A 25,867-nucleotide genomic window follows, 5' to 3' on the forward strand; every position below is an offset into this window, starting at 1 on the left:
AGCGATCAAGACAACTTCATCCTCGGGGACGGGAAGGTCGGGAACGGCCCGACTGAGTACTCCCCGGGACTTCGAAGTAAAACATCGGAAGAAGCATCGAACACACAGAGAAACTGGAGTTGCGAGCCCAGGGAAAAACAGCCATTTAATATTCACAGGATATTTCCAAGGCATTTTCTAAGGGTTCACTCCTACATCTACAACAAAAGAAAAGAGGCTACAAAAGATCTAGTCGGCGGCAGAGGCGTCGGCTGAATCCTCTGAGTCATCCCCGGGGACTGGCGGCGGCGGCACCTCTCGCCTGAAGCCGACCGCCACCTCGGCGGCGGTACTCCGGACCGCTGCCCGGGCAGCCTCCCCCTCAGCCTCGACCACTCCCTCCCGCGCCGGCTCCAGTGGGAAGTTCGGGTCCCTGCTTCGGTAGCAGGCCAGGACGTGCTCGGCCACTGCATGCGCCAAGCCACGTCCCTCCCGGGCGGCGAGTTCCTGGACCGCCCAAGGCAGGGCCTCGAGGTGCTCGCAGACCTGCTGCAGCCCCAACACTTGTCGTGCGGGGCCGTCACCTTTCGTGTCGTCGACAAGCCGTCCAAGACCACCCTTCTCCACGGCCCGTCGCATCCGCCGGAGTATGTCCTCCAGCATATGCTCGAGGTTGACCCGCGAGACAAAAGAGGTCTCGAGCTTCTCCTTGGCGGCCCGCAGCTGTGCCTCGAGTCCCTGGTCCCCGGCCGGACCGGAAGAACCGCCAGCCACGGTGGGGGCGGCAGCCTGCTTCATCTTGGCCACCATCTCGGACAAGGCGCGTTCGCGCTCGGCCAGTTCCGCCTCATGCTTCGCGTTCTCCTCCGCCCTGGTAGCCGCGGTGGCCGACGCAGCAGCTGCTTCGCCCTCTCGGCGACTCAGTTCGCCTTCTCGGCGACTCAGCTCATTCTCCCGCCGGGCCAACGCATCCTCCTGCTGGGCCACCGAATCCTCCCGGGCACCGAGATCCGACGCCGATAGCTCATTGTCCACTTCCCTGATGGAGACGTCCTCCTCCCAGCGCTTGAATTCTTCTCTGATCTTCCGGAGATCGTCTTCCCAGCGCTGGAGGTCGGCGCGTGTCTTCTCGGCCGCGCCCTCCCGGCGGGCCAGCTCGGCTTGCCGCTCCTCCGCAGCCTGCTCCCAGGCTGCGACAGCCACCTCCCTCTCCTGCGCCTGCCCCATCCTGGCAAGGGCCTCGGCAGCTTGCTGCCTCGACGCCTCGGCCAAGCGGGCGGCGTCTTCTCGTTCCCGCGCGGCCTCTGCCCGCGTGGTCTTCAGAGTTTCTCGTTCCCGCGCGGCTTCCGCGCGGATGTCTTCTAGGAGCTTCTGCTCCCGCGCGGCTGCCGCACGGGCCTCCTCCTGGGCGCCCGCCAGCTGCGCCTTCTCCAGTGCCAGGCGGGCGCGCTCGGCCTCGAGCTCCCCCTCCTTGGCGTTCACCACTGCGCCCAGCCGCCCAACCGCTACTTGGACACCTTCAATGGCGACCAGGAAAGGATCGGCGGGCTGGCCGGGCACCGGTGGGGCCCAGGCTTCTCCGCAGAGTGCCTCCAGGGGGGCCGAGCTCTCTGCAGGGCCTTGCACCGCCATCCGCCCCGGGCTCTGCCTGCCCGGGGTAGGCTCCGCCGGAGCCAAGGTCTCGGACGGCGGCCGCATTCCCGCATCGACCGCCCTGTCCACCGGCCCCGGCAGAACATCCACCTCCACCGTTATCCGCCCCGGGCTCTCCGCGCCCGGGGTAGGTTCCGCCGGCGCCCTTCTCTTGGCCGCCGCCTCCGCCTCTCTTCCAGGGGCCACCACGTCAATTGGCGCCTCCGCCGTTCCTATGCCGGCCTCCGTCGGCGCAGTGGGCGGGCTCGGCTCTGGCCCCGGCGCCTGTTCTCTCTCCGTCGCAGCAGCGCCTGCGGCCGGCCTACGGGAGACAAGTGAAAATTGTCAAAACTTAGTTCGGGCCGAAAATGCCCATGGAAAAGCAAGAAAGAAGACTCACCGATACCGCCATTTGGCCGTGGGAGCCTGATGTTCAGGTCCGACGCCGTCGGTCCGGACTCCTCCCGCCGCCTCTTCCGCTGAGGGCTCGGCTGAGCCACTACGCGGGCCACGGGCGCCGTCGTGCGGGCCTCGGGTGCCGCCGCACGGGTCTCGGTCTCCGCCGTGCAGGTCGCGGGCGCCGATGCAGGCCCCATCCGCACCAGGCGCGGCTCCAGCACCGGAAATGCCGCCGCTGCCGTCGGCGACGGCGGAGAATCCGGCACTAGGATCAAGGCCCGGGGACGCTTTCCCCGATCTCCCGGCGCCAACTCCTCAACAACTTCAGTGGCGCCCTCCTCTCTGGCACGGCGGCTGCCGCCTGCGGCGACCCCTTCACCAGCCTGCGCCGAACTACCAGCAACCTCATCGCCAAGTAGTTCCTCCAGCCCGGGGAGTTCGGAGGCCTCAGGACTCCGGCTTCTTGGCCGGTCCACGGGCCCCTGGGCATCGAACTCCGGCAGCCCCGCCATAATGGCCACCCGGCTGGGGTTGGCACAGAGCGCCATCTCCGGCCACGGGAGCTCCGTCCGGCTCATGTCCTCCATTCCGGTGATCACTCGGGTCATCCCCCGCAGCTCCGCCTGCCCCAGATCCCAGCTCGCGCCAATCTGGGTCCTGGTGATGTCCTCCGGCCCGGTGTAGAACCAGCTTGGCCGGGCCCGCTCTCGCAAGGGCGCCAACCGACGGCGCAGAAAGTCCACAACCACCATGACTGAGGTCAGCCCGCCCTCGCGCAGTTCCAGAATGCGCTCCAGCACTGGCTTCAGTCTCGCATCTTCTGGTGGCGGCGCCTCCCACGTTGATCGCCGAGGTTCCGCCGCTTTCTCTGGCAATTCGAGGCGCTCGTGGGGGTCGATGTCGACGAAGAACCAGTCCCGTCGCCATTCCTCCCACTTGCTGCGCATCACCTGGGGAATGTAATGGTCCCCCAGGCCTTCCCGGAGCCGAAGGTTGCAGCACCCCGCGACATCCACCGTGGAGTGCCCCCTCTTCTTCCCCACCGGCCGAAGGGCGAAGAAGTGGCGAAGCAGCGTCGCCGACGGCATCACCCCCACGAACATTTCGTAGAGATGCGCGAAGACCGCCAACGCCACGATGGAATTGGGGCTTAGGTGCACTATTTGAATGCCATACATCTCCAGCACTTGCAGAAAGAAGGCGGAGAACGGCGGCACTAGCCCCGCTGCCACGAAGGAGGTGAAGAGGACGGTCTGCCCAGGGACGGTCGTCGCCGGCGTCAGAGTCGCCGGCCTCACCGCCACAGCACCCTCCTGACCCTCCGGCACCAGCAGCTTCCTAATCTTGTCCGCCGCCTCCTCGTTCCTCAGACGAGACTCCGGCAAAATGCTGTCCGAAGTCTTGTCCCGGTGACCTCCTCCAACCCTCGTCATCTCGACAGGATGGAAGGTGTTTCTTGGTGGTGAAGGAAGAAAGAAGGAAGAATGCTCCGGTTGCCTGAGAATCCCCTAAAGGCTTCAGAGCACGAAAAAGGCAAGAGCACAAGTGCAAGAGAGCGTAAAAAGGGGAACGGACCGATCCGTTCCCCCTTTTATATCTCAAAATTCGAAAACTGCCGCCCGAACGGTTCGCTCGGCGAAGCGTCGCCTCGATCGGCGCAACTGCCAGGCGAATCTCCCGCCGATCGCGCGATGTCAGCGGTTGCCAGGCGTATTTTCCTCGATCTACGCGGCGACCGCGCGTGCCGCCCGTATGGTTATCATACCCTTCGGAAGTTGTGTGGACACGCGTCCACTCATTTTCCCGTTGAACGTACTTGAAGTCTAGGTCCGCAAGGGCCACCTCTCGAAAGCTTGCCACATGGCGTCCGCGCCAGCCTTGGCCTCGGTCGCGACGAAGGGCCCATTCGCAGTCTCCGTCCCATCGGCTACCAACGGGCCCGGGGGCTACTGTCGGTGTATTCAGAACCAGGGGTCCCTAAGTCCCGAGGCCAGGCCGGCCATCCACCACATGTCACCACCCTGCAAGGTAAGAAGAAGCTAAGTCCCGGGAGAAGGTGCTCGGGGCCGCCGCCTCTGGTTCCCGAGCACCCTAGTTCCCCGATGATCCGCAGAGCCCAAATACCAAGAAGGAAGTGCTCGGGAGAGAGTGCTCGGGGCTGCACGTGGCAGCCCCCGAGGACTCGGTGCCCCGAAGGTCCCACCGAAGTGCTCGGGAGAGAGTGCTCGGGGCTGCACGTGGCAGCCCCCGAGGACTCGGTGCCCCGAAGGTCCCACCGAAGTGCTCGGGAGAGAGTGCTCGGGGCTGCACGTGGCAGCCCCCGAGGACTCGGTGCCCCGAAGGTCCCACCGAAGTGCTCGGGAGAGAGTGCTCGGGGCTGCACGTGGCAGCCCCCGAGGACTCGGTGCCCCGAAGGTCCCACCGAAGTGCTCGGGAGAGAGTGCTCGGGGCTGCACGTGGCAGCCCCCGAGGACTCGGTTCCCCGAAGGTCTCACTCAAGTACTCGGGGGAGAGTGCTCGGGGCTGAACGTAGCAGCCCCCGAGGACTCGGTTCCCCGAAGGTTCGCGCAAGATCATTCGACGACCCGAAGGGTCCCGTCGTCAGGGTGTCATCCAGTCAAAGGCCCAATGCCGCATTTAATAGGCACGTGCAGTCTGACATCCTGATATCCTGACATTCTCAGCTGCCCACGCCCCAGTGTCAGACCCTGCCATGCACTGGCAGGGGGGCGTGGGTCCATTAAATCCACGGGTCCCGTCCCGTTTCATCCAGGTGCCTCGGGATAACGTTGCCAGAATCGAAGCGCTCCGCCTGCCACCCTGCCCTGGCAGAAGAACAAGACAGGGTGGGCGCACCGGGCACCTCTGAGGCTTCCCGGTGGGCCCCCTTTATGGCGCCCGAGGGCTTCCACAGTGGCGGGTGGTCGGATGCGCGCCGCATTTCTCCACCGCCCCTGTCACTTCGCCAAGACGAAATGATTGCGCCTTTCTCCGTGGCACCTTGGCATTCGCGTCCCCTCTTTCCCATTCAGGATATGTTGAGGTCGGCGCGCCTATAAAAGGAAAGGATGGAGAACACGTAAGAGAGGACCCCCCCCCCCCCGACGAACAAGACCGAAGGAACCGAAAGTGTGTGAAGAAGAGGACGCAGACGCTCGAACCAGCTCAAGCCAAGCTAGAACACGAGAGCCTCAAGCTCTTTGTAAACGGCTCTCCCCTTAGAACCAGATACATCCTTGAAGAATTCCCTTCAAGGATAAATATAGCGCTCACACAGGAGTAGGGTGTTACGCCTCCGTGCGGCCCGAACCTGTCTAAACCCCGGTGCACCCATCTTTTCCTCGCATTAGGGCAATCATCTCTCGCCAGCCATCGCATTTGTTTCCGTTCCCGCTTATTTCCCAAACAAGCTTTTCCAGGATCATGCCCCCGGCCGAATCTCTAAAAAGGGGTCTCTCGGGATCCCTGCGACAGGAGTTCACCCTCCGACAGCTGGCGCGCCAGGTAGGGGGGAGTATCCCTGGATTGTTTGTTTTCACTTTTTTTTCCCAGGAAAAGATGGCCGGCGGGCACCGTCTCCAGCGTTCCGGCTCCACTTCCAGTGACGGAGCGTTGCCCGACGACCGAGAGAGCCCCGTCGCTGCTGCGTACCAGCGGCAGCCGCCATCCACGTGCGCGGTTTTTCCCGCGCAAGGGGATCAAGGCGCTGGGCCCAGCAGGGCCGCCGCCGCCGCTGCCGACGTACTTTCCGACCCCCAGCAGGTGGTCGGATCCCCGGCCGCTAGGTCCGCCTCTGGACCACGTCGGGTGCCGCCTCGGCGCAGGCTCGCTTTCAGCGAGGCCAGCCCAGGAAGCGCGCTGCTTGCAGCACATGCTCTCCTCTGGCACCCGCCCGTTCAGGCCACGCCAAACACTCCGGAAGGCCGGTGGATACAAGATGTCGTCGCTTTGGTCGGCACTGCTCGTCGCCAGGTGCAGGCCGGGAGTCCTTGCGCCACTTCTCAGCATGGTGCCGCCAGAGCCGGCTCCTCAACGGGCAACACCCGCACGGGCCGAGGGGTCTCCAGGCGGAGCGCCGTCCCCCTGGCCGTGTCTCAAGCCCGGGACCTTCGTTTACACCTTGATGAGCGGAGGGGCCACGAGGATGCCCGAGTTACTCTCGAACGTCAGCGGGAGACCAGGCAGGGGGTTGGGGCAGAGGACCAGGCTTCCTCTCTCCCGGCCCGCGGCCACCGGGGATCCCCGGCTCGCCGCTTCTCGCCACTGAGGACCCCCGCTCGCGCTGCGGGGTACGGCACCGGTTGCCGTGCCTTCACCACCGAGCTCCGCCGGGTTAGGTGGCCCTCCAAGTTCCGCCCCGAGCTGCCGGAGAAGTACGATGGGTCCATCGACCCCGTCGAGTTCCTCCAGATCTACACGACGGCCGTCCAAGCGGCCGGAGGCAGCGAAAAGGTGATGGTAAACTATTTTCATGTTGCCTTGAGGGGTTCCGCCCGCTCTTGGCTTATGAACTTACCCCCAGGGTCTATCGGCTCCTGGGATGACCTGTGCCACCAGTTCGTGGCCAACTTTCAGGGCACGTTTACGCGTCCCGGTTTGGAGTGCGACCTCCACGCCGTCCAGCAGCAGGAAGGGGAGACGCTACGGCGATTTATACAGCGTTTCAGCCAGGTTCGCAACACTATTCCACGAGTGGCCCCCCATGCTGTTATTGTTGCCTTCCGGCAGGGCGTCCGTGATGAGCGGATGCTCGAGAAGCTAGGTACGCACGAGATCGAGACCACTGCGGAACTCTTCGCACTGGCCGATAAGTGCGCCAAGGCTGCGGAGGCCAGGGCGTGGCATGCTCCTCGCCCCGCTCCCGACCAGCCAAGTTCTTTCCGCTCTGATAAGCGGGAAAAGAAAAAGAGAAGGAAGCGCGAGGCCGCTCCCGTCGAGCCAGCCTAAGTCCCCGCTCACACGGTGCCGCAAGAGCCCGATCACCGGCAAGAGCGTCGGCCGGGTGTCGATCGGCGCCCCGTCAGGGCCCCTGCTCGGGCTCCTCCTCGGGCCTCTGTGCCTACGAGGGCCCCGGCACCGGCTAGGGTGCCAGCTCCAGCAAGAGCCCCGGCCCCTGGCCGAGCTCCTATTCCAGCGAGGGCCCCCGCTCCCGCGGGGCCCGAGCCAGGTAAATGGTGTCCCATACACCTGACCAGATGGCACGACCTCACGGAGTGTCGTACGGTCAAAGGACTCGTGGAGCAGCGCCAGAGGGAGCGCGACGAGTCCCGCGGAGGAGGCGATGCCGAGGTCGTCCCCAACAACGCCGAGCTCGGCTTCCAGGAGCCTGAGCATGCGGTCGCCTTCATCGACGGGGGTGCTTACACACCCTGCTCGCGCCGTGGCATCAAGGTCATGCGGCGCGAAGTGTGTTCGGCAACCCCGAGCGAGGAGACCACAAGACCCCTGAGGTGGTCGGATGCTCCGATCACGTTCAGCATGGCTGATCACCCCGTCAGTACTGCAGCCGTGGGACGGCTACCTCTGGTAGTGTCTCCCACTATCTGCAATGTTAAGGTCGGCAGAGTGCTGATCGACGGTGGTGCCGGCCTCAACCTCCTTTCCAAAGAGGCTTTTGAGAAGCTGCAAGTATCTTCCCGACGCCTAAAGCCGTCACTCCCCTTCTGTGGAGTAACTCCCGGGCACTCCCTACCCCTCGGACAGGTTGAGTTGCCTGTCACATTCGGGAGCCGGGACAACTTCCGCACGGAGTGCGTCCTCTTCGATGTTGCGGAGCTCCCTCTCCCCTACAACGCCATCCTCGGGCGTCCGGCGCTTGCCAAGTTTATGATGGCCGTGCATTATGCATACCTTACGGTTAAGATGCCCGGCCCCGCAGGTTCTATCTCCGTGATCGCTGACTCCGGCGGCGCCGTCTCCTGCGCTGAACAATCATACATGGCTCTGGTCTCAGCGCAGGCCGAGGTTGATGGCTCTACAGGGGGCCCGGGACCCTCTTCATCCAGACCCCGACTCGCCGCCGACACCTCTGTTCCAACGAAGGAGGTCGAGGTGGGCGAAGACGCTACCCAGGTTGTCCGTATCGGCAGCGACCTGGGCAGCAAATAGGAAAGCGCGCTCATCGCCTTCCTCCGGGCTAACGTGGACGTGTTTGCCTGGCAACCGTCCGACATGCCCGGGATCCCTAGGGAGGTGATCGAGCATCATTTGGCCGTGCGTCCGGACCCCCGCCCAGTGAAGCAGAAGGTCCAGCGGCAGGCGCCAGAGCGCCAGGAGTTTATCCGCGAGCAGGTCCGCAAGCTCCTCGACGCCGGATTCATCCGAGAAGTCCTCCACCCCGACTGGCTAGCAAACCCAGTCATCGTCCCGAAGGCCAACGGCAAGCATCGCATGTGTGTGGACTACACCGACCTTAACAAGGCTTGTCCTAAAGATCCTTTCCCCTTACCTCGCATTGATCAAATTATAGATTCAACTGCGGGATGTGATCTTTCATGCTTCCTAGATGCAAATTCTGGGTATCACCAGATTCGCATGGCCGTGGGGGATGAGGAAAAAACTGTTTTTACTACCCCGGTGGGGACTTATTGCTACATGTCAATGCCTTTCGGCCTGCGCAACGCTGGATCCTCTTTCCAGCGCGCTATTCGTATCACTCTTAACTCGCAGGTTGGCCGCAACGTCGAGGCTTACATCGACGATCTCGTGGTCAAAACCCGAGACCGCGCCACCCTGCTCGAGGACCTTGCTGAGACTTTCAACAGTCTCCGCTCTACCCGCCTCAAGCTCAACCCGGAGAAATGTGTCTTCGGGGTGCCGGCGGGCAAGCTCCTTGGTTTCTTGGTCTCTGGCCGAGGGATCGAGGTCAATCCAGAGAAGATCCGGGCCATCGAGCAGATGCGACCCCCGGTTCGACTCAAGGAAGTCTAGCGCCTCGCCGGCTGCATGGCAGCTCTCGGGCGTTTCATCTCCAAGCTCGGGGAGCGAGGGCTCCCCCTCTTCAAGCTTCTGAAGAAATCCGGTCATTTTGACTGGACGCCGGAGGCCGAGCAGGCCTTCCGCGATTTAAAGAAGTACCTCACTTCGCCACCCGTGTTGGTGGCTCCCTCTCAAGGTGAGCCCCTGCTGCTCTACATTTCGGCCACTCCTCAGGTTGTGAGCGTAGTACTGGTGGTGGAGCGCGACGAGTGTTCGGGGCCGGGTGCTGGGTCCCAGCTCCCAGAGGCCCCCGACCACTCACTTGTCCTCGTGGCTCCCCCTGGGCAAGGGGTCGAACCCGAGCATGCTGCTCTTCCCAGCCAAGGAATCGAGCCCGAGTGCCCGGCCAGCCCCGACCATACCGCCGACCCTGGGGGCTGTGGCAGCCCCCCGGGTAGGGCCACCATCCGGGCCCGCCGGGTACAGCGACCGGTGTACTTCGTCAGCGAGGTCCTCCGGGAGGCCAAGACAAGGTATCCCCAGGCGCAGAAGCTACTCTATGCCGTGCTCGTCGCCTCCCGGAAGCTGCGCCACTACTTCCAGGCGCACAAGATTTTGGTGGTTACCACTTATCCACTGGGACCCATTCTCCGGAACCGGGAGGGCACCGGGCGCATTGTCAAATGGGCGGTCGAGCTGGCGGAGTTCGACTTACACTTCGTCTGTCGCCAGGCAATCAAAAGCCAGGCACTCTCCGACTTCTTGGCAGAGTGGACGCACGTCCCCTGCGTCGTCCCAGAAGAGATCTCTACCTATCCCGGGCGCGACGCGCCCGGGTACTGGGTTATGCACTTCGATGGCTCCCTCTCGCTGAAAGGCGCAGGGGCCGGAGTGGTTCTCACCTCCCCAACGGGTGAAGAGCTCCGGTACGTCGTACAGTTGCAGTTCCGCGCATCCAACAACATGGCGGAGTATGAAGGTCTCATCGCCGGCCTCCGGGCTGCGGTGGGGCTCGGGATTCGTCGCCTCCTGGTCAAAGGGGACTCCCAACTGGTCATCAACCAGGTATCCAAGGAGTACCAGTGCACGGATCCTCAAATGGCGGCGTACGTAGCTGCAGTCAGGAAGCTCGAGAGACGCTTCGACGGCCTCGAATTACGGTATATCCCTCGCCGCGACAATGCTCCGGCCGACGAGCTCTCTCGCCTGGCCTCCTCACGTGCGCACGTCCCTGCCGGAGTCTTTGAAGAAAGACTCGCACGGCCTTCCGTCCTGCCTGCCGAACAGGATGAAGGGGAAACCTCGAACTCAATTCAGGGGACCCCGGCGGTGCCCTCAGTGGGAAGCCCCGTCAGGGCGCCGCCGTCCGGCGAGTGCGCTGTGCTCGCCGAATGTTCTCAAGATGCCTCGTGGATGTCTGACATCCGAGGGTACTTGAAAGAAAAGTTCCTACCCGAGGATGAGGCGTCTGCCGAAAGGGTTGCTCGGCAGTCCAAACGCTATGCCATGGTAGATGGGAATCTCTACCGACGTAGCGCAGGAGGTGTCCTCTTGAAATGCATCTCTCGGGCAGAAGGCGGCGATCTTCTCGCTGAGGTCCACGAGGGCGAGTGCGGTGGCCATTCATCGTTCCGCACGCTGGTCGGGAAAGCCTTCCGGCAAGGTTTCTACTGGCCTACAGCCCTCCAGGATGCTTCCGAGCTGGTTCGGCGCTGCAGGGCGTGCCAGTTCCATGCAAAGCAGATTCACCAGCCAGCTCAGGCTCTCCATACCATTCCCCTGTCATGGCCTTTCGCGGTCTGGGGTTTGGACATTCTGGGTCCATTCCCCCGAGCAGTCGGGGGCTATGCATACCTATATGTCGCTATCGACAAATTCACCAAGTGGCCGGAGGCGGTCCCAGTCGTCAAGGTGACCAAAAACACGGCGCTCCAGTTTATCCGCGGCATCACCAGCCGCTTCGGTGTCCCCAATCGGATCATCACCGACAACGGCACCCAGTTCACTAGTGCCTTGTTCGGGGACTATTGCGAAGATCTCGGCATCAAGCTTTGCTTCGCTTCCGTCGCTCATCCTCGGAGTAACGGGCAGGTCGAGCGCGCCAATGCGGAGATACTGAAGGGCCTCAAAACCCGGACCTATAACGTGCTCGCTAAGCACGGAAAAGGATGGGTAGACGAGCTGCCAGCCGTGCTGTGGGCCAATCGGACTACGCCAAGCCGCGCCATAGGGGAGACTCCGTTCTTCCTCGTCTATGGCGCCGAAGCAGTCCTCCCCTCCGAGCTCACTCTGGGCTCCCCTCGAGTGCATGCATACTCCGAGGGTGAGCAGGAACATCAAAGGCGCGACGACGTGGACTACCTGGAAGAGCGCCGGCGGCGTGCTGCTGTCCGGGCGGCTCGGTACCAGCAGAGTCTGCGGCGTTATCATCTGCGCCATGTCCGGGCCCGGTCTCTCGAGGTGGGGGACCTAGTTCTCCGACGCATCCAGTCGCGCGAAGGAATGAATAAGTTGTCCCCTGTGTGGGAAGGTCCCTTCACCGTGATCACGGTCCCCCGGGCAGGTTCTTTCAGGTTGGCGACGGAGGAAGGACAGCCACTCCCGAATCCGTGGAACATCGAGCATCTCCGACGCTTCTACCTGTAGATGGTCGTGCTCGCGGCTCAGGTCAGCAAGGCCGGGGGTTTCTCCCCGCCCGAGCAGTCTGAAGGCTTCGCCCCGTGGGGTAAGTCGTTGTCGCCCAACCTTGTAAATATTGCACATTAAGTATTTCAATAAGCAATCGCTATGTTAAAAAACTTTTTCTGGATTCCGTATGTTTAATCTGTCTGGTGAGGAGCTCGGTTGTGCGAGAAAAAGTCCGCTCTCTCTCTTTTTTCCCCGCTGACAAAAGAATCCCGATCGGTATGCATGTGAGCAGTCGCTACTGACTTACGTCCGCCATGGTAGGCTGTGGTGTTCGGTGTCGTGACAGGCTCCCGGGCACTACCGAGTTTCGGGGTGCTCCGGGTAATCCCATCGCTCGAGCTGCTCGAGTAGTCCGGAGCTCGGGCCCCCGGAGCGGGCTGTCGGTGCTCGGTCTGGTCTGTCATACCCGGGCACCACCAAACCATAGGACCTCTGAGTTATGCCTCTGACCGCTCTTGTCCGCCGGTTTGGGTATTCGAGAGGTCTCGGGTCGAAAACGAGAGCAGTCTATAGCAAGTACCGCACTGACAGAGCGCACCAGACAAAGAAATCCTATTTTTTCTCTTAAGTCACAGGCTGGCGATCACGAGCAGCTCGGCCGCGAGGGCTTCAATGCCCCGGTCTCTGGTCAGCTCCAGGGTCCTCGGGCGGTCCTACCACTTAGGCATGGGTGGTCGAGATCACCCGACCCTAGGAGCCTCGTATGCCTCTGGGCACTCAGGCGCTCCGTTAAAAGAATAGAGTCCCCGGGCACCCGAGCTCGGAAGCACATCCCTCCTGGATCGATGAGCCGGAAGGCCGACAGCTGTCCGGTGAGTGGTTATATTCAGACAAGTCTGCTTTAAGTAAATTTATGTCCTCAAGTCACTCTCGGGGGCTCTCGCGGTTTAATCTGTTCGGCGAGGTGGCCTCCTCGCACGCAAAACCCTGCCGTGTGACTACTTTTTCCCAGAACGACAGAACGGTCTGCAGAAAAGAGTAGCGTGCTTGCGATAACGTCTGACCGAAGCCCTTCGTGGTGGTCGTGGTGTTCGGTCCGCTTTTAAGGACCCCGAGCACTACCGAGTCCTCGGGTGCCCTGGGTAATCCGCTCGAGCTGCTCGGGTAGTCCGGAGCTCAGGTCTCGGGGGTGGGCTGTCAGTGCTCGACCTGGCCCGTTTAAAGCCCGGGCACCACCGGACCGCGAGGACTCTTGGTCACATTCTCGCCCGCACGCGTCTCCCTTCTACTAACTGAGTGGTCGCAAAGTGAAAAAGTGTTCATCAGGCACGGCGTGTTTCGAGCGGGATCGATCCATCTCCCGGGCAAGGAAGTCTGTGTCTTTGTTCTTAACTTAGGCGATGCGGATTCGTGAGAGCTTGAAGGCCGACTGTGCCAGCAACAGCGATCAAGACAACTTCATCCTCGGGGACGGGAAGGTCGGGAACGGCCCGACTGAGTACTCCCCGGGACTTCGAAGTAAAACATCGGAAGAAGCATCGAACACACAGAGAAACTGGAGTTGCGAGCCCAGGGAAAAACAGCCATTTAATATTCACAGGATATTTCCAAGGCATTTTCTAAGGGTTCACTCCTACATCTACAACAAAAGAAAAGAGGCTACAAAAGATCTAGTCGGCGGCAGAGGCGTCGGCTGAATCCTCTGAGTCATCCCCGGGGACTGGCGGCGGCGGCACCTCTCGCCTGAAGCCGACCGCCACCTCGGCGGCGGTACTCCGGACCGCTGCCCGGGCAGCCTCCCCCTCAGCCTCGACCACTCCCTCCCGCGCCGGCTCCAGTGGGAAGTTCGGGTCCCTGCTTCGGTAGCAGGCCAGGACGTGCTCGGCCACTGCATGCGCCAAGCCACGTCCCTCCCGGGCGGCGAGTTCCTGGACCGCCCAAGGCAGGGCCTCGAGGTGCTCGCAGACCTGCTGCAGCCCCAACACTTGTCGTGCGGGGCCGTCACCTTTCGTGTCGTCGACAAGCCGTCCAAGACCACCCTTCTCCACGGCCCGTCGCATCCGCCGGAGTATGTCCTCCAGCATATGCTCGAGGTTGACCCGCGAGACAAAAGAGGTCTCGAGCTTCTCCTTGGCGGCCCGCAGCTGTGCCTCGAGTCCCTGGTCCCCGGCCGGACCGGAAGAACCGCCAGCCACGGTGGGGGCGGCAGCCTGCTTCATCTTGGCCACCATCTCGGACAAGGCGCGTTCGCGCTCGGCCAGTTCCGCCTCATGCTTCGCGTTCTCCTCCGCCCTGGTAGCCGCGGTGGCCGACGCAGCAGCTGCTTCGCCCTCTCGGCGACTCAGTTCGCCTTCTCGGCGACTCAGCTCATTCTCCCGCCGGGCCAACGCATCCTCCTGCTGGGCCACCGAATCCTCCCGGGCACCGAGATCCGACGCCGATAGCTCATTGTCCACTTCCCTGATGGAGACGTCCTCCTCCCAGCGCTTGAATTCTTCTCTGATCTTCCGGAGATCGTCTTCCCAGCGCTGGAGGTCGGCGCGTGTCTTCTCGGCCGCGCCCTCCCGGCGGGCCAGCTCGGCTTGCCGCTCCTCCGCAGCCTGCTCCCAGGCTGCGACAGCCACCTCCCTCTCCTGCGCCTGCCCCATCCTGGCAAGGGCCTCGGCAGCTTGCTGCCTCGACGCCTCGGCCAAGCGGGCGGCGTCTTCTCGTTCCCGCGCGGCCTCTGCCCGCGTGGTCTTCAGAGTTTCTCGTTCCCGCGCGGCTTCCGCGCGGATGTCTTCTAGGAGCTTCTGCTCCCGCGCGGCTGCCGCACGGGCCTCCTCCTGGGCGCCCGCCAGCTGCGCCTTCTCCAGTGCCAGGCGGGCGCGCTCGGCCTCGAGCTCCCCCTCCTTGGCGTTCACCACTGCGCCCAGCCGCCCAACCGCTACTTGGACACCTTCAATGGCGACCAGGAAAGGATCGGCGGGCTGGCCGGGCACCGGTGGGGCCCAGGCTTCTCCGCAGAGTGCCTCCAGGGGGGCCGAGCTCTCTGCAGGGCCTTGCACCGCCATCCGCCCCGGGCTCTGCCTGCCCGGGGTAGGCTTCGCCGGAGCCAAGGTCTCGGACGGCGGCCGCATTCCCGCATCGACCGCCCTGTCCACCGGCCCCGGCAGAACATCCACCTCCACCGTTATCCGCCCCGGGCTCTCCGCGCCCGGGGTAGGTTCCGCCGGCGCCCTTCTCTTGGCCGCCGCCTCCGCCTCTCTTCCAGGGGCCACCACGTCAATTGGCGCCTCCGCCGTTCCTATGCCGGCCTCCGTCGGCGCAGTGGGCGGGCTCGGCTCTGGCCCCGGCGCCTGTTCTCTCTCCGTCGCAGCAGCGCCTGCGGCCGGCCTACGGGAGACAAGTGAAAATTGTCAAAACTTAGTTCGGGCCGAAAATGCCCATGGAAAAGCAAGAAAGAAGACTCACCGATACCGCCATTTGGCCGTGGGAGCCTGATGTTCAGGTCCGACGCCGTCGGTCCGGACTCCTCCCGCCGCCTCTTCCGCTGAGGGCTCGGCTGAGCCACTACGCGGGCCACGGGCGCCGTCGTGCGGGCCTCGGGTGCCGCCGCACGGGTCTCGGTCTCCGCCGTGCAGGTCGCGGGCGCCGATGCAGGCCCCATCCGCACCAGGCGCGGCTCCAGCACCGGAAATGCCGCCGCTGCCGTCGGCGACGGCGGAGAATCCGGCACTAGGATCAAGGCCCGGGGACGCTTTCCCCGATCTCCCGGCGCCAACTCCTCAACAACTTCAGTGGCGCCCTCCTCTCTGGCACGGCGGCTGCCGCCTGCGGCGACCCCTTCACCAGCCTGCGCCGAACTACCAGCAACCTCATCGCCAAGTAGTTCCTCCAGCCCGGGGAGTTCGGAGGCCTCAGGACTCCGGCTTCTTGGCCGGTCCACGGGCCCCTGGGCATCGAACTCCGGCAGCCCCGCCATAATGGCCACCCGGCTGGGGTTGGCACAGAGCGCCATCTCCGGCCACGGGAGCTCCGTCCGGCTCATGTCCTCCATTCCGGTGATCACTCGGGTCATCCCCCGCAGCTCCGCCTGCCCCAGATCCCAGCTCGCGCCAATCTGGGTCCTGGTGATGTCCTCCGGCCCGGTGTAGAACCAGCTTGGCCGGGCCCGCTCTCGCAAGGGCGCCAACCGACGGCGCAGAAAGTCCACAACCACCATGACTGAGGTCAGCCCGCCCTCGCGCAGTTCCAGAATGCGCTCCAGCACTGGCTTCAGTCTCGCATCTTCTGGTGGCGGCGCCTCCCACGTTGATCGCCGAGGTTCCGCCGCTTTCTCTGGCAATTCGAGGCGCTCGTGGGGGTCGATGTCGACGAAGAACCAGTCCCGTCGCCATTCCTCCCACTTGCTGCGCATCACCTGGGGAATGTAATGGTCCCCCAGGCCTTCCCGGAGCCGAAGGTTGCAGCACCCCGCGACATCCACCGTGGAGTGCCCCCTCTTCTTCCCCACCGGCCGAAGGGCGAAGAAGTGGCGAAGCAGCGTCGCCGACGGCATCACCCCCACGAACATTTCGTAGAGATGCGCGAAGACCGCCAACGCCACGATGGAATTGGGGCTTAGGTGCACTATTTGAATGCCATACATCTCCAGCACTTGCAGAAAGAAGGCGGAGAACGGCGGCACTAGCCCCGCTGCCACGAAGGAGGTGAAGAGGACGGTCTGCCCAGGGACGGTCGTCGCCGGCGTCAGAGTCGCCGGCCTCACCGCCACAGCACCCTCCTGACCCTCCGGCACCAGCAGCTTCCTAATCTTGTCCGCCGCCTCCTCGTTCCTCAGACGAGACTCCGGCAAAATGCTGTCCGAAGTCTTGTCCCGGTGACCTCCTCCAACCCTCGTCATCTCGACAGGATGGAAGGTGTTTCTTGGTGGTGAAGGAAGAAAGAAGGAAGAATGCTCCGGTTGCCTGAGAATCCCCTAAAGGCTTCAGAGCACGAAAAAGGCAAGAGCACAAGTGCAAGAGAGCGTAAAAAGGGGAACGGACCGATCCGTTCCCCCTTTTATATCTCAAAATTCGAAAACTGCCGCCCGAACGGTTCGCTCGGCGAAGCGTCGCCTCGATCGGCGCAACTGCCAGGCGAATCTCCCGCCGATCGCGCGATGTCAGCGGTTGCCAGGCGTATTTTCCTCGATCTACGCGGCGACCGCGCGTGCCGCCCGTATGGTTATCATACCCTTCGGAAGTTGTGTGGACACGCGTCCACTCATTTTCCCGTTGAACGTACTTGAAGTCTAGGTCCGCAAGGGCCACCTCTCGAAAGCTTGCCACATGGCGTCCGCGCCAGCCTTGGCCTCGGTCGCGACGAAGGGCCCATTCGCAGTCTCCGTCCCATCGGCTACCAACGGGCCCGGGGGCTACTGTCGGTGTATTCAGAACCAGGGGTCCCTAAGTCCCGAGGCCAGGCCGGCCATCCACCACATGTCACCACCCTGCAAGGTAAGAAGAAGCTAAGTCCCGGGAGAAGGTGCTCGGGGCCGCCGCCTCTGGTTCCCGAGCACCCTAGTTCCCCGATGATCCGCAGAGCCCAAATACCAAGAAGGAAGTGCTCGGGAGAGAGTGCTCGGGGCTGCACGTGGCAGCCCCCGAGGACTCGGTGCCCCGAAGGTCCCACCGAAGTGCTCGGGAGAGAGTGCTCGGGGCTGCACGTGGCAGCCCCCGAGGACTCGGTGCCCCGAAGGTCCCACCGAAGTGCTCGGGAGAGAGTGCTCGGGGCTGCACGTGGCAGCCCCCGAGGACTCGGTGCCCCAAAGGTCCCACCGAAGTGCTCGGGAGAGAGTGCTCGGGGCTGCACGTGGCAGCCCCCGAGGACTCGGTGCCCCGAAGGTCCCACCGAAGTGCTCGGGAGAGAGTGCTCGGGGCTGCACGTGGCAGCCCCCGAGGACTCGGTTCCCCGAAGGTCTCACTCAAGTACTCGGGGGAGAGTGCTCGGGGCTGAACGTAGCAGCCCCCGAGGACTCGGTTCCCCGAAGGTTCGCGCAAGATCATTCGACGACCCGAAGGGTCCCGTCGTCAGGGTGTCATCCAGTCAAAGGCCCAATGCCGCATTTAATAGGCACGTGCAGTCTGACATCCTGATATCCTGACATTCTCAGCTGCCCACGCCCCAGTGTCAGACCCTGCCATGCACTGGCAGGGGGGCGTGGGTCCATTAAATCCACGGGTCCCGTCCCGTTTCATCCAGGTGCCTCGGGATAACGTTGCCAGAATCGAAGCGCTCCGCCTGCCACCCTGCCCTGGCAGAAGAACAAGACAGGGTGGGCGCACCGGGCACCTCTGAGGCTTCCCGGTGGGCCCCCTTTATGGCGCCCGAGGGCTTCCACAGTGGCGGGTGGTCGGATGCGCGCCGCATTTCTCCACCGCCCCTGTCACTTCGCCAAGACGAAATGATTGCGCCTTTCTCCGTGGCACCTTGGCATTCGCGTCCCCTCTTTCCCATTCAGGATATGTTGAGGTCGGCGCGCCTATAAAAGGAAAGGATGGAGAACACGTAAGAGAGGACCCCCCCCCCCCCGACGAACAAGACCGAAGGAACCGAAAGTGTGTGAAGAAGAGGACGCAGACGCTCGAACCAGCTCAAGCCAAGCTAGAACACGAGAGCCTCAAGCTCTTTGTAAACGGCTCTCCCCTTAGAACCAGATACATCCTTGAAGAATTCCCTTCAAGGATAAATATAGCGCTCACACAGGAGTAGGGTGTTACGCCTCCGTGCGGCCCGAACCTGTCTAAACCCCGGTGCACCCATCTTTTCCTCGCATTAGGGCAATCATCTCTCGCCAGCCATCGCATTTGTTTCCGTTCCCGCTTATTTCCCAAACAAGCTTTTCCAGGATCATCCCCCCGGCCGAATCTCTAAAAAGGGGTCTCTCGGGATCCCTGCGACAGGAGTTCACCCTCCGACACTCCCGGAGAGGGTTACGATCCCTCTGCAATGATGACCTGCTTGGTTCCCCACAAGCTTGATCCGCTTGCGTATGCATCTCATACGCCTCTTCAGTCTGTATAAGATGAGGGACATGTCAGTAATACAGAGATTTTCCAAAGAAAACCATTATAAGTAACGCATCACTTACCACAACATGAAGTAGGCGGGCACGATCCTCGGGGAAGGGTCTGGGGCCCGGCTGTACAGGTCCGCTGAGTAAGGTGGCATGCGTGCGCGGACGGTACCAAGCAAGGTAGTCCCAGTACGTGGCCTCGTCGTATTGTCCAGCAGTAATGATGACATCGACCGCAGCTGACTCTGTCCACCTTCGTATGTAGTCGGCATTCTTGGATGCCCAGTTCTGCATGCATCCACCCCCCCTGTGAGCTCCTCCTGTACGTGACATAAACAGTTATAATGTGTTAACATGGATAACCAATGTACTAAGGCAACATACAATAACACACTTACTCGTGCGCCCGTCCGGCGTCTCGTGGTGGTGGTACTGGCACCACCTGTCGATACCCGAACTGCCTCTGTACACGTTCTGGAGAATATACTTCTACGCAGTTCATGTACAACAAGAAGCATGTGGTCAACCATAAGTCTGCGTCACGGCTACAAGAGGATGCGATGAGTCCATCATCTGCAATTTCTTCTACTCGTGCCATACGCCATGGATCCCACTCCACTAGATCAGCGCTGAGGACGTCCAGGTCACTGATCACCCTGGAGTAGTTACCATGGTCTTGCTGCTGACTCCATCTTAGCCTGGCATGAATCCACCGATACCCCATCGTTGGCCTTATGTCATCGGCAATACCATCGGAGATGTGGACTGGGTAGTAGCACTTGAGCACCCAAGGTCTGGAAACCGGGAGGTATTCCCAACTCCATAGCTGTAAGAGGTGTAAGCACCCTGTAATAGTTGCCTTCCTCTTTGTTCGCTGGGTTGTATCACACAAACCTCTGTAGGTTGCAGCCAACACTGCAGATCCCCAACTGTAAGATGTAGGCTCAAAAGGATGTGACGCGAGGTGGGCTGCTAACCATACAATATGGGGGACGACATAATCGCCTGCTGTATTGCAGAACATGATGCCTCCGAGCAGGATGTACAAGTACACCTCATAGTGTTGCATAAGTGTAGCCTCGTCCGCATCCAGTGGGCAAGGACCGAACTGTGGGAGCCCATGAACCCAGTACATGGAGAGGCCAGCATCCTTCCCGTCGTATTGCACACCAAACCTATAAGATGCATATGGTCAGATGAAGCTTTAATAGCACTATAATATTTGAAGTGCATTACATAACAAATAATTACCTATCCGCAACATAACCCTTCCACTCCTCCCTTGCAGGTCGCGAAACTATTAACGGGGCGCCCCTGATTGGTAGCCCGGTCAGCATGGCCACGTCCCTCAATGTTACAGCCATCTCGCCAAAAGGAAAGTGGAACGTGTGCGTCTCAGGACGCCACCGGTCGACGAGACCTATGAGCAGTGCCTCATCAATCGCTGGCAGAGGTGTCCTACCGCCGACCTCCATGGGAGCTCCGGCCATCATGAGAGCGAAAGGTAGTAGTCCCGCCCGTGCGAGTGGCTCGTGGAATCGATGGTCCAACTCCTTAATCTTGTGCACACTCCGGGCTCGGAACGGACCCAACTGCATGAGTTATCCAATACATGTACAGAGTTAGTTCGAAATTATCGTGGCAATAAAATAGCACATATAAACGTGGTACCTGCTGTCCTGTGAATATCATCCTTCCCCTATGGTTCTCATTGTACCGCTGCTGAAGAAGCTCGGGAAGACCACCATGAGCCATGATAATGATTTAAGGCTTCATGGTTCAACAAATATGTGAACAACAGATTAGAATAATCTAAGTACTCTAATTAAATAAACTAAGTACTCTAATTAAATAATCTAAGTAATATAATAACGTAATTAAATATTCTAATTTGTATAATCTAAGTACTCTAATTAAATAAACTAAGTACCCTAATTAAATAATCTAAGTAATATAATAACATAATTAAATAATCTAATTAGAATAATTTGACTACTCTAATTAAATAAACTAAGTACTCTAATTAAATAATCTAAGTAATATAATAACGTAATTAAATTATCTAATTAGAATAATCTGAGTACTCTAATTAAATAAACTAAGTACTCTAATTAAATAATCTAAGTAATATAATAACGTAATTAAATTATCTAATTTGTATAATCTAAGTACTCTAATTAAATAAACTAAGTACCCTAATTAAATAATCTAAGTAATATAATAACATAATTAAATAATCTAATTAGAATAATCTAAGTACTCTAATTAAATAAACTAAGTACTCTAATTAAATAATCTAAGTAATATAATAACATAATTAAATAATCTAATTTGTATAATCTAAGTACTCTAATTAAATAAACTAATATAATTAAATAAATGTAATTGAACGGATTAAACAATCTACTACCGAAAGAACTAATCTATTTCGAAACTGACTAACCAAATAAGCTAATTACTCTAAATATTATTACTAACCTAAGTATTAAATAGGTAATCTAATAACTAACCGGTACGAAAGTGACTGATCTCGAAGTATTAAACTACCGCTGCTGCTGCTCGCGTTGCTCCTCTTCTGCTACTCGCGTTGCTCCTCTTCTGCTGCTTTCTCTACTCGAGATGCTGCTCCTCTGCCGCTCCTCGCATTCCTTGCTCCCTTCTCTGCTCTGCTGCTGCTCTCTTCTTCGCGACCTCAATTTATCTCTCCGCAGACCAACGTGCATGCATCCTGCACCAATAATTCACCGGCCGGCCGAACTCACGGGATGCAAAAAAAAGAAGATGGGACGCCGGCCGGCTGTGGGCCGTATTCGGCACCTCAGTTGCCGAATACAGCAGAGTACAGGGTGTATTCGGCAACTGAGGTGCCGAATACGGCCCACACCTCAGTTGCCGAATTCAGTGTTTTCGGAATTTCAGTTACCGAAATCCAAATTTCGGAATTTGAGATACCGAATACGAGTGCTAGATTTGCAAATACGTCGACATGTTGTCTAATTTCGCAAATACGGTCGCATATGTTGTCTAAATTTCCAAATTTGCCCTCAGCCAACTTTTCAAGATAAAACTCAAGCTCGGCTCAGGCTTGACGAAAGCTCTGGTCTTCACGCCGCCTCCAGCCCTCGTTGTGGGGTCCACTAGTCAGACTCCTCGTTTCGTGCGTTGTAGCCTGGCCGCTCTAGGGTGACGCCCGAGCAGGCCATGGTCGACAGTCGGAGGGGCGATGCCGGCGGGGCGGTGGTGAGGCTCATGGAGTTCATGCTGTAGAGGTGCGCGTCGTCGGTCGATATTCCTCCGATGCCCACCCAAGTGAGGGTGCCACCATCGAGGGTCGCAAGGAAGCTGTTGACGCTAGTTGTCACGGTCGAGGACGAGGGTGAAAGAGGAGGGCGTCTCTGATGCAACGACGGCATCTCTTAGTGCTCTCTTACTCAAATCCAAACGCATAGCACTACAATAGCATCTCATCTTTCTCTGCTTCTTCCTTGCAAGAGCAACAACACAGGGTAATAACGGTGAGCTTGTGCGACGATCGACAGAGATCCCAGCAGCAATCTCGTGTGCAGAGAAGCCCAAGCGAAGCGTCAGCATCCCTAGTGGAGACGCGGAGCGACGATGGTGCATCTCACGTAGAGCAGAGATGCAAAGTTGTCATGGCGACGCGTCTTACGCGGAGCAGCGACGCATCGGCGTCCCTAGCAGTATGGCGGTCTGATGAAGCGGCAGCGCATCGGCGTCCCTAGCGGAGACACGGAGTGGCAGAGGTGCCGTGTTGGCGGAGCAGCACACCGGCGCTCGTGGGCTGGGGCGTTGTCACACTAGGCTCCTTATGGGCTGGGCCGCCGAGCTAGGGCATTGCCGCGCTGAGCTCCCTGTGGGCGGGGCCAACGAGTCGCTCGTGAGCCAGCTTGAGCTCGGCTCAAATTGACACCAAGCTAAGGAGATGGCTCAGGCTCTGCCCGTTTAGCCTTTGAGCCAAGCCAAGCTGAGCCGAGCCTTCTCGAGCTCGAGCTTGCTCATGAGCGTCGAGCTTTATTTCTAACCCTAACAATAAAGGAATAGATGCAGTCAGTCACTCCATAATGAATGAAAAACAATATACTAGGAGTATGCATCTAAAATAGTACGAGTGGTCGCCTCTTGCATGTAGGGCACATGGCCACGTGCATAAACTGACATGGCACGTGGAGCCATACCCCTTGCACGCGTGGCGTCCCCATCACCGTATGGACGGCTCCATGCACGAGCCACGAAGGGGGCGAGAAACGTCAACACCGGCGTGCTTGTCTGCATGCGGTGAGCAGGGCGAGGTATATATAGAGGGGGCCTGGTGTAGAATAGTTCTACATCCTAGGTATAAAATAGCATTCCCGTATATATATATACACACATACGGTGAGGCTATTCTGCGCATATACGTAGATACTATTTACACTACGCATATCCCCTGTTTACAATTCAAAAACTATGAGTTACAACTTGTTAAGTAGATCAGTTACAACCGCGCGTCTAGAAGTACATAATTATAACCCCAGATCGGCCTGCGCACCGTGAGAAAGCATGCATGCATGCAAGAATTTTTTTGTTGATTCTAATCGTTAAAATGCAATATCTCTAGAACTATAGATCTTAATCTCGATCTGGTTGAAGCATATTATTGGAAAAAATATACTTAACAGAATGAGATCAATGAATGCTATATTTTGATGAAGTTTTAGGATTGTAACGGAGTTACATCCATGTAAATCACCTAGTTGTGCTTTATGCTATATTGTAGCTAAGTTGTTAGTTGTAATTCACAAACAGACGAGCTACAACATGTTGAACAACATAATTAGAACATGGTAGGTACTCTAGTTACGATAATATAGTTACAACATATTAGATACTATAGTTACGACGATATATTATCGAGTGAGTACTAATTACAATATAGTAAACACTCTAGTTACAACATTATAGACCATTTAATTACGACATGCATTGTCGAGTGTGAACTATAGTTAATATGCGGTAGACACTCTAGTTACAACACACTGAACAATACAGTTATAACATTGCCGATTGCAACATGATGATAATTAGTTATAATCAGTTAGTTTGGACAGGTAAGTTGTAATTTCGCTATGCATATAGATGTAACCGCTTTATACTTATAGTTGCAATCACTCTATGTTTATAGTTGAAACCTCTCTATACACGTAGTTGTAACTGGTTGTAATCATTACTCTTAAAGTAAGAACACGCTTGGTCATTCAGTGGGTTGGATAACCCCGCGGGGTAGTGGGATTATTTTGACCATCCATAGGTGGTGAGAGTTGGCTCATCCGATGTTGTTGATTGACAATAGGTTCATATGCACAGCTCACACCGCCAGTACGTGTACGCACAAAATAGATCAGCCAGTGGTGTTGCATTGAAGTATCAGTCAGTTGTGTTGCATTGCAGAGTAGCATCGCCAAAATAGAGTCCTCAAAATAAAATCATGTTGAGCCTAAGTTGCCAGTCTCTCACAATCTCGGCAGCAGACGCCGAACGAAAAGGAATCCCACTGTGGAGGACGTTGGCTCGGCCAATATCTGATTGCACGACAGCTAGCTGAACTAGTCTGGCCCTCTCACTTCACGTTGGTCCTCCCAAGTAACATGGGTCCTCGTGCCGCTTCGCCGTAGATGGTGCCCAACCCAAGCGCTGAAAGCGCACCACGACTGGCTCCGGCACACGCCCAACACTTGGTCGCATCAAAATCTGATCCAAAACGTGCCCACATGCCGTGCTCATGGCCTTGTCCCTTGCCAATCATCCCATCTGACTGGCTCCCTGCTCTTTCCTTCATCTATACATTCACGGTCAAGTGTCCTCCAAACACCATCACATGCAGCTTCACTAACAAAGCATTGCAAACTCAACTCAGAGCTGTCCAGTTTCCAGCCAGAGAGAAAAAAGAAAGAACTGACCATGGTCAGTGCCAAGAGGATCGCTCAGCTGGCCTTGAAGTGGCAGAGGATGGCAGTTGACAGCACTTGGGAGGAAGCACCTCACTTGGGGCAGCAAAGGAATCCGACGAGTGCTGCGCCTATGTGGCGGGCAAGGGCCACCGTGTGGTGTACACTGCTGATGGGAGCCAGTTCGAGGTGCCATTGACATACCTGTAAACAAGGTCTTCAGGAGCTCCTGCGGATGAAACTCTGACCGGCTCTCCAATCAAGAGATGGCGGTGTCATTATCTCCTTTCTTGCCTGGGATGGCCTCCGCGGTATTTGATGTCTGTCTGTTTTTTTTTTAGGTTAACCTATATGTCTTCACAGCGACTCTTTATTCTTGATTAGCGTTTCACGACAACATTTTGGTTTAATACATGCTCTTTCGAAGCGACACGTTGCCGACCTATGTGATAGAGAGAGCAGTGCTCTGTCGGCCGAGTTTCTAAGGATGCAGAGAGGTGCAGCGTGGGAGCAAGGCTCCACCGACCGAGCTATGAGGATGTTTGTTGATTGGTTGAGGTTGGTTAGCGCGCGAGTTAAGTTGATTTACCCCTCTCTGCTGTCTGGGTGTGCTTTTTGGTGTGACTATTGTCTGTTAAGTTGAGTTCGTATTATCGTCGTGGGTTTGTGTCGGTTTTTCTCTCTAAAATCATACATTTGTTAAGATTTTTTAACTCAATTTTGCTTATAGACTGAATCAACTTTCTTTTTTTTTTAATATATATCCTCTAGCTCGCCGTGGTCGTTTCCAAAAAAAAAAAAAAAAAAAAAGCTCCTGCCGATGTCCCAGGAGCAGTTTGGCTTCGCCAGCGATGGGCGGATCACGCTCCCTCGTGATGCTGCAATCGTGGAGTACGACATGTGCCTGCTCAGAAGAAGTGTCTCTGCAGGGGTAGAGAAGGCATTCCTGAGCACCATGGCAGTGCCATGCCACTATGCAAGCTCTGTGGCACCATCTGTAGGAGTTAGTCAGCAGGTTGCTGTTTGCAGCTCTTAAAGGTGTGTAAAGTACAAGTAGATCGGTATAGGTTGTAGGAAAAAGAAAATTACTCTGCAGAGCCCTTTGATCCTGCGAGCAATCAAGGAAGATGGCAAAGTAGCGAATTAGAGCCATTATTCTTGTTATTTGTAAATATGCATCATTGGATTCACAAAAGAAGAATCATATTTTAGGACTTGCAATACGAGGCAACAAATTTCCTCTGCAAATCTTATGACTTGAGAACCAAATGTTAATGCATGTGGCACAGCGCAAAAACTGCCATTTCCCATTCCGGCCGAACCAAAC

The 25,867-nt window shown here is 58.2% G+C and overlaps 1 pseudogene; it reads left to right on the plus strand.

Annotated features, from left to right (window-relative positions):
• Nucleotides 1–24,481: 24,481 nt before the first annotated feature.
• On the plus strand, nt 24,482–25,576 carry LOC133884634 (auxin-responsive protein SAUR36-like; annotated as a pseudogene).
• Nucleotides 25,577–25,867: the final 291 nt, after the last annotated feature.

Source organism: Phragmites australis, chromosome 11 (assembly GCF_958298935.1).
Source record: "Phragmites australis chromosome 11, lpPhrAust1.1, whole genome shotgun sequence".
Taxonomy (NCBI): Eukaryota; Viridiplantae; Streptophyta; class Magnoliopsida; order Poales; family Poaceae; genus Phragmites; species Phragmites australis.